General features: G+C 55.2%; 1 protein-coding gene and 1 non-coding gene across 13 annotated transcripts in view; one reads left to right on the top strand and one right to left on the bottom strand.

Moving 5' to 3' along the window:
* The window catches only part of DNAJB6 (DnaJ heat shock protein family (Hsp40) member B6), a 58,235-nt gene extending 44,905 nt beyond the window's left edge, over positions 1 to 13,330 (bottom strand). For 9 of the 12 annotated variants that reach the window (XM_042249102.2, XM_042249101.2, XM_042249099.2 and 6 more), the window contains exon 1: positions 284 to 419. The gene's annotated coding sequence lies outside the window, so the exon portion shown is untranslated. Of the gene's footprint in view, positions 1 to 283; positions 420 to 731; positions 3,024 to 3,247 lie in introns of those variants that run through there. The other 3 variants (XM_060415241.1, XM_060415240.1, XM_042249100.2) reach the window with 3 other exon arrangements.
* Positions 7,230 to 7,355, top strand: LOC114114655 (U6atac minor spliceosomal RNA). The gene has a single exon (XR_003589275.1). It is a non-coding gene; the product is annotated as a U6atac minor spliceosomal RNA (small nuclear RNA).
* Positions 13,331 to 14,658: the final 1,328 nt, after the last annotated feature.

Below are 14,658 nucleotides of genomic sequence, written 5' to 3'. Positions count from 1 at the left end.
CCGGCGCGGGGCCCCCAGGGCGCCGGGAGGAGGGGGCCGCCGGGAGCGGCGGCGGCCGGGAGGGGGAGGAGCGGAGAAGGGGGCGAGGGGACGGCCGGAGCCCGCCCCGACACGCGACCCCAACGCGGGCCCGCGGCCCGAGCCGGCCCGGCCCCACACCAAACCCCGTCTCCAGCCCTCGGGCCCCTTCCCCGAGTCCTCGGCCCCCGGCCCCACACGCCGCAGCCGAGGCCCGGGGCAGGTGGGCCGCCGGGCCCTCCCCGCGGCCGCTGGCGGCCCTCACCGAGGACGCGGGAGCCGGCGGCTGAAGGCGCGCTGGGGCTACGGCCGGGGCTCCTCGGCTCCGGCGCGGTGGCGGAGGCGGCGACGGTCCTCGCGCTTTCCTTTCTCTCCTTTCTCCAACAACAAACAGGAAGTGCGTCAGGCGGCGGCGGCGCGGCGACGACACTTCCGCCCGGCCCCGAGGCCGCGCGTGCGCAAAGCCCCGACCGCCCCGACCCCCTCCTCCCCCCGCCTTCCCGAAGATTCTGCGCGGCCCGGGACGCGGCACGCAGCGCGCATGCGCAGCCGAGGCCCGGCCGCCCGCAGCCGCGCGGCGCCGCGTGCGGGTTCCTGGCGCGCATCCGCGTCGGTTGGGGCCCGAGGCGTGGGCGCTGTGGGTTTTGGTCTTCCCGCCCTGGATTCTCTGGAGTCATTTCTGGTGTTTCTTCAGTCCTCCCTGTCTTACTTACCTGGCCCTGAGCAGGTGACCAGTTAGCAACAGAGAATGTGTTTACGCTGAGTCAATGCTCGCTCCCTTCCTTCGGCAGGTTACAGCAGCCTCCGCGGGCGGGGCGGCTCAGCCGTGTTGGGTGTTCGCGTCTCCTGACGAAGCGGAGAAGCCGCGGCGGGGCTGGAATTTCTCTCAGTACCGGCGCCGCACGCAGCCCTGTCTGTCTGCAGGCCCCAGGCTTGCTTTCCCTCCGGGGTGACAGTGCTGACGAGCGACGTCTCACATTTAATGAGCCCCCACCTGAGGCGAGCGGGAGCTAACCTGGACACACAAGCAGCAACAGACGTGGAGTCCAGTAGGCTAGCCACGAATAACTTGGTCTTCCTCCGGAAAAATACGGATTAAAACATCTGTCCATGCAGTGAAGTGTGTCAGGAGGAAACCAAAGGCTACCAACAAAGCGCCTCCCGGCATTCCAGGGGGACAAACACCCTGAGCGTTAGCCAATACTCCATCTGTGAAAAGCGGTCTGTACAACAACAGAGAAGCTCTTCAGCGATGAAAGACACTGTACAATAAGTGTTAGCTCAGATGGCGGTGCTGCCGGACGGTACTTCAGTGGAAGATTACAAAAGGGAACCGCAAGGATTTGCATTTGCAGACGCGTGGGGGGAAGGGCCTCGGGCTGTTAACCTGGTGGGAAGGGAAGCGCGGCCAGGACTAATCTGCAGTTTGCAGGTTGGTAGAAAGAGCAGGGAGACAGTGACTTTGGCTCCCCATCTGTAAATTGGGGATATGGACTTTCTGGGAAGGTTCATTGTCTGCCCTGGGCTCTGTGGTTATCACTTAGTGATAACTCAGGAATTCATAGCTCTTCTGTGTCGAGAAACTTCTGTCTCTTTGAGAAACTGATAAAAGGCATGGACTTCTCCCCAGCCAAACGTGCAAGTGATAGGAGAAAATTTGTATACCCGGCACACACACACACAGGCAGCCTGCCGAGTCCAAGAACCAAAGGTGAAGGTCCTCAATGACAGCTTGGCAATTTTTACTATACTGAAAAATTCATCTCTGATGGAAGAATAACATTTGTAAATAATTTCCCCTGAGGCAATAAATGCAAGAACAGAAAATGAAAGAAAAAGAACATACAAGGTTACTGATATCGACTTTGGAGATAATCTGTTCCTTATCAGGAATACTTTGCAAGCCATAAAAATAATAATGTAATTATGCTTACTAACATCGAATGTATCCAACTTGCATTATTGAGACAGTGGGTATAGTGCTCTTCTAGTAAAATTGTATTTGCCGTGGGTGGGGGGGGGGGGGCCGTACACATGTAATTTTCTGTCTTTGCTTTTGAGTTCTTGGTTATAATGAAACTCTCTATAATGAAATACAAAAGAGAAAAATAAATACAGGTTTTATTAACATGTATGTTCTCAGTCGTGTCCCTCTCTTTGCGACCCCATGGACTGTAGCCTGCCAGTCTCCTCTCCATGAGCTTTCAGGCAAGAATGACTGGAGTGGGTTGCCATTTCCGTCTCCAGGGATCTTCCCAACCCTGAGATGGAACTGGAGTCTCCGGCATTGCAGGCAGACTCTGCCACTGCCACCTGGGAAGCCCCTCAGGGAGGAAGATGCATACACAAATGGAGATTTCTCTTATAAATGCAAATTTCCCCGCAAAAGGGTACAGTTTGATTCGGTTCTCAGTTTCTCCTGCTCCTGCAGTTTCTCAAAAATAAAGGAAGTTGCCAAATAATCTTTACGCCCAAGAGTCATACCTAGGATGCCATATTCTACCAGTTCAACACACGGAGAACTGGAAGAATGTTCAGCAAAGAGTATTTCACATAATTCCCAATTACTTTTTTCTTTTCCTTTTAAAAAAATATTTATTTGGCTGTGCCGGGCCTTAGTTGTGACGCGCCAGATCTTTAGTTGCAGCACGTGGGGTCTCGTTCCTTGATCAGGGATCGAACCCGGGCCCTGTGCTCTGGGAGCTTGGAGTCTCGGCCACTGGACCACCAGGGAAGCCCCCTCGCTTTCTTTTTCCTGATTTGAAGCATTGTTTTAACTTTTGTGTTGGGTATAAAATATTTTTATTTTACTATTTTCAAAACTAATAAAATCATTTTTATGAAGTTGAAATCACGAGTCTTCCATAGCACACAGTGGTGTGGAGTGGTGAGAGACTGAATACAGCTGTGGGATGAACGTGAGTATGTTTTCACTCATCCATCTCGTGAGCGTACGTTGAACACCTGCTGTACACCAGGACTCTTCCCCTCGAGGACCTCTGAATCTGTTGAGGAAGACAGGGCCATAAGCCAGAGCTTCGGGGATCTAAGCTTACAGGCTCTGGGGCCCAGAGGGGAGACATTCAAACCAGGATGGGGGTGGGGGGTGGGGCTGGGCACAGATGGAGAAAAACTCCTCAGAAGAAGCCAGTCTTTGTTTGCTCTGTATTTTTAATTTTTACAATGTTGTGTTGGTTTCTGCCATACAAAAATGCAAAGCTGCACTCACCCTCTGCGATGGCCCACACTCTGTGGAGAGTGCTTCTCTCTGAATCTGAATAAATCTTCTTACCTATCAAAAACAAACCAAAAAAAGCAAAAGGAAAGTGAAAAAGTCTTCATCGTTCAGTCATGTCCGACCCTGTGACTCCAAGGACTGTAGCCCGCCAGGCTCCTGTCCATGGGATTCTCCAGGCAAGAACACTGGAGTGAGTAGCCACGCCCTCCTCCAGGGGAGCTTCCCCACCTGGGGATGGAACCCAGGTCTCCTGCATTGCAGGCAGATTCTAACCAGCCACAATTATACATATAGCCCCTCCCTCTTGAGCCCCGCTGCCTCCCCCCACCCCACCCCTCCCCACCCCTCTAGGTCATCACAGAGCACCCGAGTGGGCTGCCTGGGTCACAGGGCAACTTCTCATCAAGGATCCACTCTACACAGACTAGTGTGCGTATGCCGATGCTACCTGCTCCGTTCGCCCCCGTCCCCCTCCCCCACTGTGTCCACAGGTCAGCTCTCCGCATCTGCGCCTCCATTCAGAAGCGGCCGGCTCAAGTGAGTTCTGAAAGAACAGGAGTTAATGTTTGAAGCCCTGTGTGGGTGGAGAGAACTCCAGACAAATGAAATCCTTCCAAGGGTCACCAAGAAGCTGATTGAATGGCTGATTAGTACTCTTTCTAAAACTAAAGCTGTCCCACACTGTAGGAATGGCAACAGGCCTCTCATTTCAGAAGGAAACCTCCTTTTTGGCTCTGCAAATGTACGGGTGTCAACGAAGTCTAGCAGAGAGAGGCTGATTGGAGGGCTGTGTGACGTGGTGACACTGTGGAGAAGAGCATCTTTGCAAAAGTTGTGACTGTTTTACCTGCAGAAGGTGGACAGGAAGGGAGGGCTGGAGGTGGGGAGTAGAGGCCCGGTTGGGAGGATGGCTGGGAGGGGCCGCCTTGGGGGGATGGCAGATCAGGGAGCCCGGGGACCTGCGGTCACTGATGCCAAATCATGAGCTGTTTCCAAGCGTTTTCACTCCTTCTGTGACATCTCAGGGTTGCAGAAATGGGGATCAGCCTTTCCAGCCTGGTGTTATCTTTTCGTGTGTGAAAAGTCATCTTCAGGAAGAAGCAGGGGCCGGGCCTGTGTTCAAAAGACGGTGACCACGGGGCAGATCCCAGCCCGAAGACCCTGGGAGAGGAGCCCAGGGAGGGGACAGGATCTGGATTTCTTGCAGCCATGTTATTATTATTGTAATAGATGTACTCTCTTTTTCAGCCATTTTTTAAAGCGATTGAGTGAGTGTAGCCGGCCCGGGGCTCTGTCACTGCTCAGGGGCTTTCTCTAGTTCCTCTGAGCAGGGCTCCTCTGCAGTTGTGATGTGAGGGCGGAGCACTGGCTCTAGGCCTGCAGGCTCAGTAGTCGGGCTTTGTTGTGGGATCTTCCCAGACCAGGCATCGAACCCGAGTCCCCTGCATCGGCAGGTGGGCTCTTATCCACTGGGCCCCCAGGGCAGTCCTTGCAGCCACTTTAGGAGGAGACTCAGATTATTTCACTGGACAGTGAAAGGAAACGGTGACCGTGAAACCTTGGAAACGCTTCTGGGTTATAGAGGAAAAAGAAGTCTCGAGCGCCTGTGCCTGACGAGGTGTGGGGGTGAAGGAAAGGAAAACTCAGTTCCACGCTGTGATGGTTCTGACCAGGAGGAAGAGCTGGTGTGGGTGAAGACAGTGCAGATGTCGGCTGTGGGGAAAAGGGACCCTGGAGTTCTGCTGGAAACACCCAGCAGGTGGTGTCACCGGGACCCAGGACTCCCAAGGCCTGTCAGAGCTGCTCACCAAGGCTTGAGAGCCTCATTGCCATGGGAAGAAAAGGAGCAGCTGAGCTAAAAGCTGGCAGTAGGGGTGAGCCCAGGAAATAGTTAACATCGTCACATAAGGAAAGACGGAGAGGAGCTGAGACCCGGTCATGGTTCACAAGTCGGTGGCCTTTTCTGGAGTGATTCTAGGGGACTGGATTACAGCCCGGTGCTTGGTGGGAAACCCTGGCAGCAGTTAGACGGATTTGTCCCCAAGAGAGAAGGAAGGAAAGAAGATACCAAGAAAGAGAAGCTCACGGGAAGGCCTGGCGTTTACCTGGCTTTGCTGTGTTTATTTCTGCAAAGACAGACATCCCTGCGTCTTTCTAACTAAAGAGGCCGTGGACAGAAAAGGAACTGAAGATGCTGGAGGGAAAGCGAAGGTTAAAGTCATTCTCAAGGACTCTGGATGCTTGGAACCCCACGTTCTTTTAAAACAGATGGGAAGTCGAGGGGGTAGTGACCAGGGGGGTCAGAGGTGGAACCCCCCCATCTGACACAGGACCCCCCAGGGGAGGAGGTAAGGAGGACACAGATGGATTGCAGAGAGCTGTGAGTGAGGAGCTTTGGGATTCCAGAATACAGTCAGCATCGTAAAGGGCGGGCAATAGAGAGGTCCTTCATCTCAACAGAAAAGGAACAGGGAGGAGTCTGTATCTGGAAACGGCCACACTGCCGGACCTCTGGACAGTGTGGTCTTGGCTGAGCGGGAAGGGGACAGAGTGCCAGCGCCGGGGCCGAGGAGGAGAAAGGCTGCTCTTCCGTTGGGACCACCAACACTTGAGGCACGAGCTTAGCTGTGTGCCTGGCGTCCCCAGGAGGCCCAATGAGGCGTCAGTGTTGACGAGCTGTGACGTTGACTCTGCCAGGCGCCTCGGTTCCCTGTCGGTGAGATAGGAATGACGGGGACTGCCGTGCCATGTGCGTGCGCTGGAACTGTGAAGATTAGAGTCGCAGATAAAGGGTATGGTGAAAGCTCCAGGTGTTGAGTGAGACATGGGCAGCTTCACAGATATATTTAGCGTATATGTTTCTCTACTCAGAACACTGCCTTCAACGGCCGACAGGAACGTTATCAACCAAAAGTCTCCGCACAGGTCAGAACGCTCAAAAAGTCTACAAACAAGGGCTGGAGAGGGTGTGGGGAAAGGGAGCCCTCCTACACTGTCAGTGGGGGTGTGAATTGGTGCAGCCACTATGGAGAACAGTGCGGAGGGTCCTTAAAAAACTAGAAACAGGGACTTGCCTGCTGGTCCAGTGGTTAGAACTCCATGCTTCCGCTGCAGGGAGTTCGATCCCTGGTAAGGGAACTAAGATTCCATATGCCCCCTATGCCCCCCCAGCCCCCCCCCCCCCACCACACACACACACTAGAACCACCGTATGACCCAGCAATCCAGTTCCTAGGAACATGTCCGACTCTTTGTGAGCCCATGGACTGCAGCCCGCCAGGCGCCTCTGTCCATGGGACTCTCCAGGCAGGAACACTGGAGTAGGTCGCAGTGCCCTCCTCCAGGGCATCTTCCCGACGCGGGATCAAACCCGCGTCTCTTGCGTCTCTCTTGCGTCTCTTGCGTCTCTTGCGTCTCTGCTTTGGCAGGCGGGCTCTTACCACTAGCGCCCCCTGCCACTAGTTCCCTGTTGTTCCCGAAGAAAGACATATTCAATATCTTGTAATAAACTATAATGGAAAATAACTGTCAAAAGTAATAGAGTTATGCACCTATATGTATACGTGTAACCAAATCACTTGCTATGCACCTGAAACATTGTAAGTTACCTGTTGCTTCAGTCTTTTAAAAAAGATAAAAAACTGTGGCTTTTCCTTGATGCCCACCTGGCTGGCCAGTATCGTGCCAGCGACAATGACGTATTAGCGTGATTTAAGTGATGAGAAAGCTAGAGAGTAGTCCGCTCTCTGCAGCTAGAGGAAGCTTGCACAGCAACGGAGACTCAGTTCAGCCAAAAAAAAATTAATTTTCAAAAGGACATCATAGACCCAAATGTCGATCTAAAGCTATAAAACTTTTAGAAGAAAACACGGGTGAAAATATTTGTACAGGCACAAAAAGCATTCACCACAAAAGAAAAAAAATGAAAAACTGGACTCATTAAAAGCAAAAACTTTTGTTCACAAAAAGCACAGTGTTGTACGAAAGGAGAGAAGGCTAGCATTCCGCTTGACAAGGATGGAAGGGACTCTCAGGCCTGACAGCATGCATATGGCTGAGGCATTACCACTTACTTCGTGGCATCGAACCACTGTTTTTAGAAGACACACAGACAGCTAACAAACACATGAAAAGATGCTCAACATTGCTCATTATTAGAGAAATGCAAATCAAAACTACAGTGAGATATCACCTCACACTGGTCAGAATGGCCATCATCAAAAAGTCTACAAACAATAAATGCTGGAGAGGGTGTGGAGAAGAGGGAACACTCTTGCACTGTTGGTGGGAATGTAAACTGATACAGCCACTATGGAAGATGGTATGGAGAGTCCTTAAAAACTAGGAATAAAACCACCATACGACCCAGCAATCCCCCTCCTAGGCATATACCCTGAGGAAACCAAAATGGAAAGAGACACGTGTATCCCATTGTTCACTGCAGCACTATTTACAACAGCTAGAACATGGAAGCAACCTAGACGTCCAATCGACAGATGAAGGGATAAGAAAGCTGAGGCTCACACACACAGTGGAGTATTACTCGGCCATCAAAAGGAACACATTTGAGTCAGCTCTGATGAGGTGGATGAACCTGCTGCTGCTGCCGCTAAGTCGCTTCAGTCGTGTCCGACTCTGTGCGACCCCATAGACGGCAGCCCACCAGGCTCCCCCGTCCCTGGGATTCTCCAGGCAAGAACACTGGAGTGGGCTGCCATTTCCTTCTCCAATGCATGAAAGTGAAAAGTGAAAGTGAAGTCGCTCAGTCATGCTGGACTCTTAGCAGCCCCGTGGACTGAAGCCTGCCAGGCTCCTCCATCCTCGGGATTTGCCAGGTAAGAGTACTGGAGTGGGGTGCCATTGCCTTCTCTAGAACCTATTATTCACGGTGAAGTAAGTCAGAAAGAGAGAGAGACATGTCCTATCCTAATGCACACATACAGAATCTAGAAAAAGGGCACTGAAGACTTTATCCGCAGGGCAGCAATGGGGAAACAGACACCGAGGACAGACTCGCGGACCTGGGGGGAGGGGGCCAGAGGGCGAGATGCATGGGGACAGTGACATGGGAACTTACATTACCATATGTGACATGGATCGCCAACGGGAATTTGCTGTGTGGCTCAGGAAACTCAAACAGGGGCTCTGTATCAGCCTAGGGCGGTGGGATGGGGCAGGAGACTGGAGAGAGGTTCAAAAGGGAGGGGATGTATGTATACCTATGACTGATTCATGTAGAGGTTTGACAGAAAACAGCAAAATTCTGTAAAGCAATTATCCTTCAATAAAAAAAGTAATTAAAAAAAAAAAAAGCACGATTAGGAAAGTGAAAGGCAAGCCAGAGTCCGAGGAGTCCAACTCTGGGGCGAAGCCCCCTGTTCGCTGTTCACGGTCTCACACCCACTGGGACAGCTGAGCAGCTGCTGGGGAAAGCGGTATTCTAGTTCCTCAAAAAATGAAAAATAGAGACATTCTCCTGGCAGACCTGTAGTTAAGACTCCCTGGTTCCACTGCAGGAGACACACATTCAGTCCCTGGTTGGGGAACCAAGATGCCACATACACGCACGGTGGGGCCGATGAAATAAAATGATTTAAATTAAAAATAGAACTATCATGTGACCCAGCAGTTCTAATTCCTGAGTAGACACACAAAAGAATGGGAGCAGGGTCTCGAGGAGGCATTTGCATGCCATGTTCATTAGCATTACTCACACTGGCCCAGAGGTAGAGCAACCCAGTGCCCTTCCATGGATGATGGATAAACAAAATGTGGTCCCTCCACGCAACGGCGTGTGACTCAGCCTTAAACAGGAAGGACAGCCTGCCTCTCGCTCCAACAGGGATAGGCCTTGAGCAGATGAGCCAGTCCCCAAAGAATAAACGCCATTAAGATTCCACCTACTGAGGCCCCTGTGTGTGTGTGTTCAGTTGCTTCAATCGTGTCCAACTCTTTGTGACCCCATGGACTGCAGCCCGCCAGGCTCCTCTGTCCACGGGATTCTCCAGGCAAGGATACTGGAGAAGGTGCCATGCCCTCCTCCAGGGGGTCTTCCCCACCCAGGGATTGAACTCAGGTCTCTCCAGTCTCCTGCACTGCAGGTGGATTTTTTTTTTACACTGACCCACTGGGAGAGCCCCTGAGGTCCCTAAGGTTGTCAAATTCATAGCAAGTAGATGGGGGGGGGGGGGCGGGTAGGGTGGCCAAGAGCTGGTGGGGGGAGTCTGTGTTTACTGGGGACAGAGCGTCAGCTTTACAAGGTGAGTGATGGAGATGGTGGCCTTGGAGAGGGTCCCCATGGTGAAGTTCATGCTGAGTGTGCTTTATCACAGTGAGAAGATGGGAGGGAAGCCCTCTCTCAGGCGGGTCGTAGGCAAGCACAGGCTTTGTCCAAGGCTCAGCCCCACCCCCGTCCCTCTCGCTAGACTTCAGCACTCGCTCCGGAACAGTCACCGCCAGCCACTCGCCAATCCCTGCCGGCCCCTGGGCAGCATGGACTGGACTTGGGCAGCAGGCGGTGAGCCTGAAACAAAGCCATCAGCTTCCCCCACAGGACTGGGCTCCTGCAGGGCAACCAGACCGTGATCCTGGAGGCACTCAGGCTGCAAACCAATACTATCAGGCTTCTGGGAGGAGTGCACGTGATGAGGTTTCTCTGGAGGAGGGTCGGGCACCTGGGAGACAGGACCGGGGCGGGGGTCCCACGGCCCAGGGTGTGCAGCCTGTCGGGTCCCTTTTCCTCTGTCACGTGGCCTCTTCATTTAACCAACACATACAGAACGTTTATTATTTCCCAGGTGAGCCAAGAAATGCAGAGCGGATGACCTGCAGGCCAGCCAGGTGCCAGGACGTACCCAGAGTTCACTCCCACCATGGCTTCTGGAAAGCGGCCTCTGGCTCTGGTTCATGGAGAATCTCAGGGTTCGGACCGAGTGCCTGGCTGAGCTTGAGGACCACCTCCACCACTCTGGAGTTCTGCTCCGAGTTCTGCCCACTGGGTGGGTTGCATCACCGCTTTGGAAGACTCCCCTGGAGGAAATCTGAAGCAACAAACCAGACACGCTTGGGCAGCTGGAGGTTTCACACCAGTGCTCGCAGCATGCAAAGCCCCTGCTCGGCCCTTTGCCTTTCCTCTCCATGACTACTCTGCCCAGAACCAGGTCCCTCGGATCTCCAGAGGACGAAACTGAGGCTCAGAGACGAGGCAGAGGGGTGCCCGAGGCAGCCTCGGGGGCCTGGGAACAGGAAAGAACTCCTGGAAGTGAGGCCTCCTCCAGCGGACCGCCACTTGCTCTGCAAAGGAGTGAGAGCAGCTTGGCGCCCTCTCTTAGAGCTCAGACCCACTGCCCGGGCACAGCGCACCCAGCTGAGAAGAGGAGGAAGCGGGAACCTGCCGGTCCCGGAGATTCACCGCCTGTCACGGCACTTCCTACACTCCGAGAAGGACAAGCAGAGAGAAGGAGCGCGGTTCTGTAGCTGAAGCCACATGGGTCCTCGCTCACCCCTTGAAAGCTTCTCTAGTGGACGGCCTCTCCTCTCCAGCAGCATCCCTGCAGGATGACCGTGTCCGGGTTCCCAGTAAGCTGGCATATTCCCCTCACTTCCCCCCGCTACTTTTTTACTTTATCTCTTAACATATTTGACTTAAAAAAATTATTTAGTTTTAATTGAAGGATAATTGCTTTGCAGGATTGGTTGGTTTCTGTTGAATCAGCCGTAGGTGGACCCGCGTCCCCCCATCCTGAGCCTCCCTCACACACCCTACTGTTCTGAAGCCCAGATGAAGCTGGAAAGGGCTGTCTGGGGTTGAAATGGAAACTATGGTCACAGGACAGGGCTTCCCCAGCACATAGCCACCAGCAAATGGAACCCCCCCCCCCCCCGCCCAAGATGGAGCCAGGGCAGCCCCCTGACCCCCCAGCTCTAACAGACTGTCCCTTCAACACAGACCCTGCCCCCCTACTCTGAGTTCTTAGTTTCTCAGAACTCCGGGAAAATTGAAAAAGCAGTCGAATGAACAGGTGTCTTCGCCTCCATTCGCCAACTGCTGCTGCCCCTCAGCTCAGTCTTTCTTCCTTTTCCAGTTTTTGCTGAGCCATCTGAACGCGGGTTACAGACATCCTGACATTTTGCCTCCAGCTGTCTTAGCACGTATGATCTCATAAGGAAAGCTTCCTCGTGTCGAACGTCATCACTCGTAAGAAAAGAGACGTTCGTGCAAGAACGTGATCTAACGTGCAACTGAAGGGGGCCAGAGTCACCCTGGCCTTCCCAGGCGGCGCTGGTGGTGAAGAACCCACCTGTCAATGCTGTGGGTGAAGAGTAAGAAGAATGAGAGTCAGAGGTTCGATCCCTGGGTCGGGAAGGTCCCCGGGAGGAGGGTGTGGCAGCTCACCACAGCATTCTTGCCTGGAGACTCCCCAGGACAGAGGAGCCTGGAGGGCCACAGTCCATGGGTTGCAAAGAGTCAGACATGAGCGTGCATGTACCTAGAGTCAGTTCAGCTTTTATGGGGCCCCCGCAGGGATGGAAGTTGCTTTCTTCCTGTTACTCTGTCTTATGTCAGTTTAACTGTTAGACTGGCCAGAGTCTAGAAGAGCAAGGAAAGAGTTTCCTCCCCAACAGAGTCCCCAGCTGCATCCACAGCGTCTCACTTTGTTCTGACGTCGAGGAGGAGGAAGACTCCCAGCCTGTCCGAGGGAGGCCTGGCGTGGAGTGGAGTGGACGTGGGGCAGCAGGGACGTCCCGGGGCCGGTGCCCACGCAGGGGTCACCTCGGGTCAGTTCCCCAGCCTGGACAGAAGGCCTGCTCCCTCTCGTTCCCGAGTCCCCCGGCTTCGAGGGGACCACTCTCTGCAGCTGCACCCAGCACCTGTGTCTTCTGTGCCCCGTGCCCTGGAAATCAGGCCCTTTGGAAGTAGACCCTCCCAGGCCTCTCCTCCCTGGGGACGTCCATCAGAATCACCGTAGCCCTAACCCTCCCAGTACTGGCTACCCCTCCAGCCAGCACCCACAGCCCCATGCCCAACCCCCAGTGCCTTCCAGGGTCTGAAGCACAGAGTAGGTCTCCGCAAATGTTTATGGACTAGATGGGTGAATGCGTACTGACACCTTCCTGCACCCAGAGGCTGGAGATGGTGGTCCAGGAAAACCTTGGCCCAGAGGGCTCGCTCCAGCCGGAAGGATGCTGACGGCCAGCCCGGGGCCCAAAGAGCAACCTAGGGGGCCAGGGGCAATTCTGTAGCCAGAGGGCAGGCTCCGAGCTCCCTGGGTGCAGGCTCCAGGCTCACAGTCCTGCCAGCCATGGGGGTGGGGGCGTCAGGCTCAGGGGACTGAGGCCCTCTGGGGAATACTGGCGCTGAGGGGCGGGCTGCCTTTCTGTGACCCTGCCCCCCAGCAGTTCCCTGTGCTGTGCAGGCAGAGGAGGGCCACACAGACGTGCCTCAGTGCCCGGGTCCCCGGCCCGCTCCTGTCCTGTGTCCCGTTCACCCTCTGATGGACTCGGGACATTGCCTCAGCAGCCAGCTCGGCCAGCGGTCACCCTCCGGGAAGGAGAGGCCTTACTGTGCTCCGGGGTGGGAAGGAGAGGATGCAGGCAGACCACCAGCCGCTCAGAGGTGCTTAGAGGTGAAGCTTCTCAGGCTGGGGTTGCAGGAGCCCCCAGGGCTCTGAGAGCTGGGCCCCAAAGGCCCAGCAAAGGGACCCCACCAGGGGCGCGTCTGCATGCCTGCCGACGTCTCACAGTGAGCATCAGCGGCGTTAGCCATCCACGCGGGCCTGCGTTTTCCAGAAAGAAGGCAGGCCTGGGAGCCCGCCAGCCGCCCTCACTTAGACACCGCCCGGCTCTCAGACCCACAGCCGTCACCAGGATGACCCCAGGAAACCTCACACCGCTCAACAGATGAGGGGGTCAGCTCAGGACAGCCACCCGCGAGGGCTGAAAGTAAGGCGGGCTCTCGTCTGTCTGAACTGCACCTTTTTATCCAGAGTGAAGGCGCTCACGAAGCCGGGAAGCCCGACGGCTGCGTGGTCCGCCCGCCGGAGTCCCGCTGCTCCTGGGGTCGTTTCCGTTTCCGGGGGGCGGGCGGCTCGCCGCAGGCTCCAGGCCCCTTCCTCCGGGCATCAGGAGCCGGAAGTCTCGCTCACCTGACCTGACCGGCGAGCAAGCCCGCGGCCGCGCCCAGGTCTCTGGTTGCCGGGCGCCCGCTGGCCGCGGCCCACATTCCTTCCATTCTATCTGCACCCACGTGGCTCTTGGCGCCCTTACAGCAGCCGGACGCCCCTCGTCTTTCCAGCCCCTCATCACTTGGCAAGCAGTCCCGGTATTAGCAGGATTTGCGGGTCAGAACGATAGAGGCAGACGAACCAGATCCAACTGGCCGGGGTTTCAATCCTCCCAGAGCTGCAGCCGCCTCTGGAAGGGGCTGTTGGCCAGCGTCCCCGTGGGGCACGGGCGCGCTCCAGCCACCCCGGGAGAGCCGAGGCCCTCCGCCAGCTGGTGGGCCCCCTGTCCTGCCGGGGGGCGGTTCCTGGTCCTTAGGGACCCCGGGCTCGGGGTGGAAGCCTCAGTCCCGCTGGGTCAGCAGCTGACTGTTTCCAGGGAGATCTGGTAGAAACTGCCCTGCCCTGCCTCCACTTTCCCCACTTTGTTCCCTAGAATTAAGCCTCAGGGTCTAGGTTCTTGGCCATTTAGAACTGCATGCTGATTACAACAAAGTGAAATAAGTGTAACTTCTTACGTCTGTTAAGATCAGAGAAGATTTTGGAGTGATGGGAATTAATTCTTTTTCCCCCCCAAAGTTGTTTTAATTATACTACTCCCTGGAAAAGACCCTGATGCTGGGAGAGATTGAGGGCAGGAGGAGAAGGGGACGACAGAGGGTGAGGTGGTTGGATGGCATCACCGACTCGATGGACATGGGTTTGGGTGGACTCCGGGAGTTGGTGATGGACAGGGAGGCCTGGCGTGCTGCGGTTCATGGGGTCGCAAAGACTCGGACACGACTGAGCGACTGAACTGAACTGAACTGAGAATGGAGACAGCATCCCAGTCCGGCTCTGGCCAGTGGGGCGAGGTGAAGGGTAAGGTGGCAGACTTCCAGCACTTTCTTTAAGATGCCCCAACCTCCTGGAGCAGGGCCCAGATCCCCCTGCCCCGGCCCCCGGCCTGCCCCGTCCTGGACCCCCCCTCTCCTCTGCCTCGGGCCGCGTCCTGGGCAGGCACCAGGTCTCTCCTTTCTGCCCACTCCTCCTGATGAACATAGCAGGAAGTACTCCGGAATCCCAAGAAAGTTAGGATGGGAACCTCCCTGGTGGTGCAGCGGTTAAGAGTCCATGCCTTCAATGCTGGAATGAGGGTTTGATCCGGTCAAGAAGCTGAAGGCCCACATGCTGTGCAGCTGA

The sequence above is a fragment of the Ovis aries genome, chromosome 4 (assembly GCF_016772045.2).
Source record: "Ovis aries strain OAR_USU_Benz2616 breed Rambouillet chromosome 4, ARS-UI_Ramb_v3.0, whole genome shotgun sequence".
NCBI lineage: Eukaryota > Metazoa > Chordata > Mammalia > Artiodactyla > Bovidae > Ovis > Ovis aries.
The sequence above is the reverse complement of the archived record's forward strand: the minus strand, read 5'-3'. Positions and strand labels throughout refer to the sequence as shown.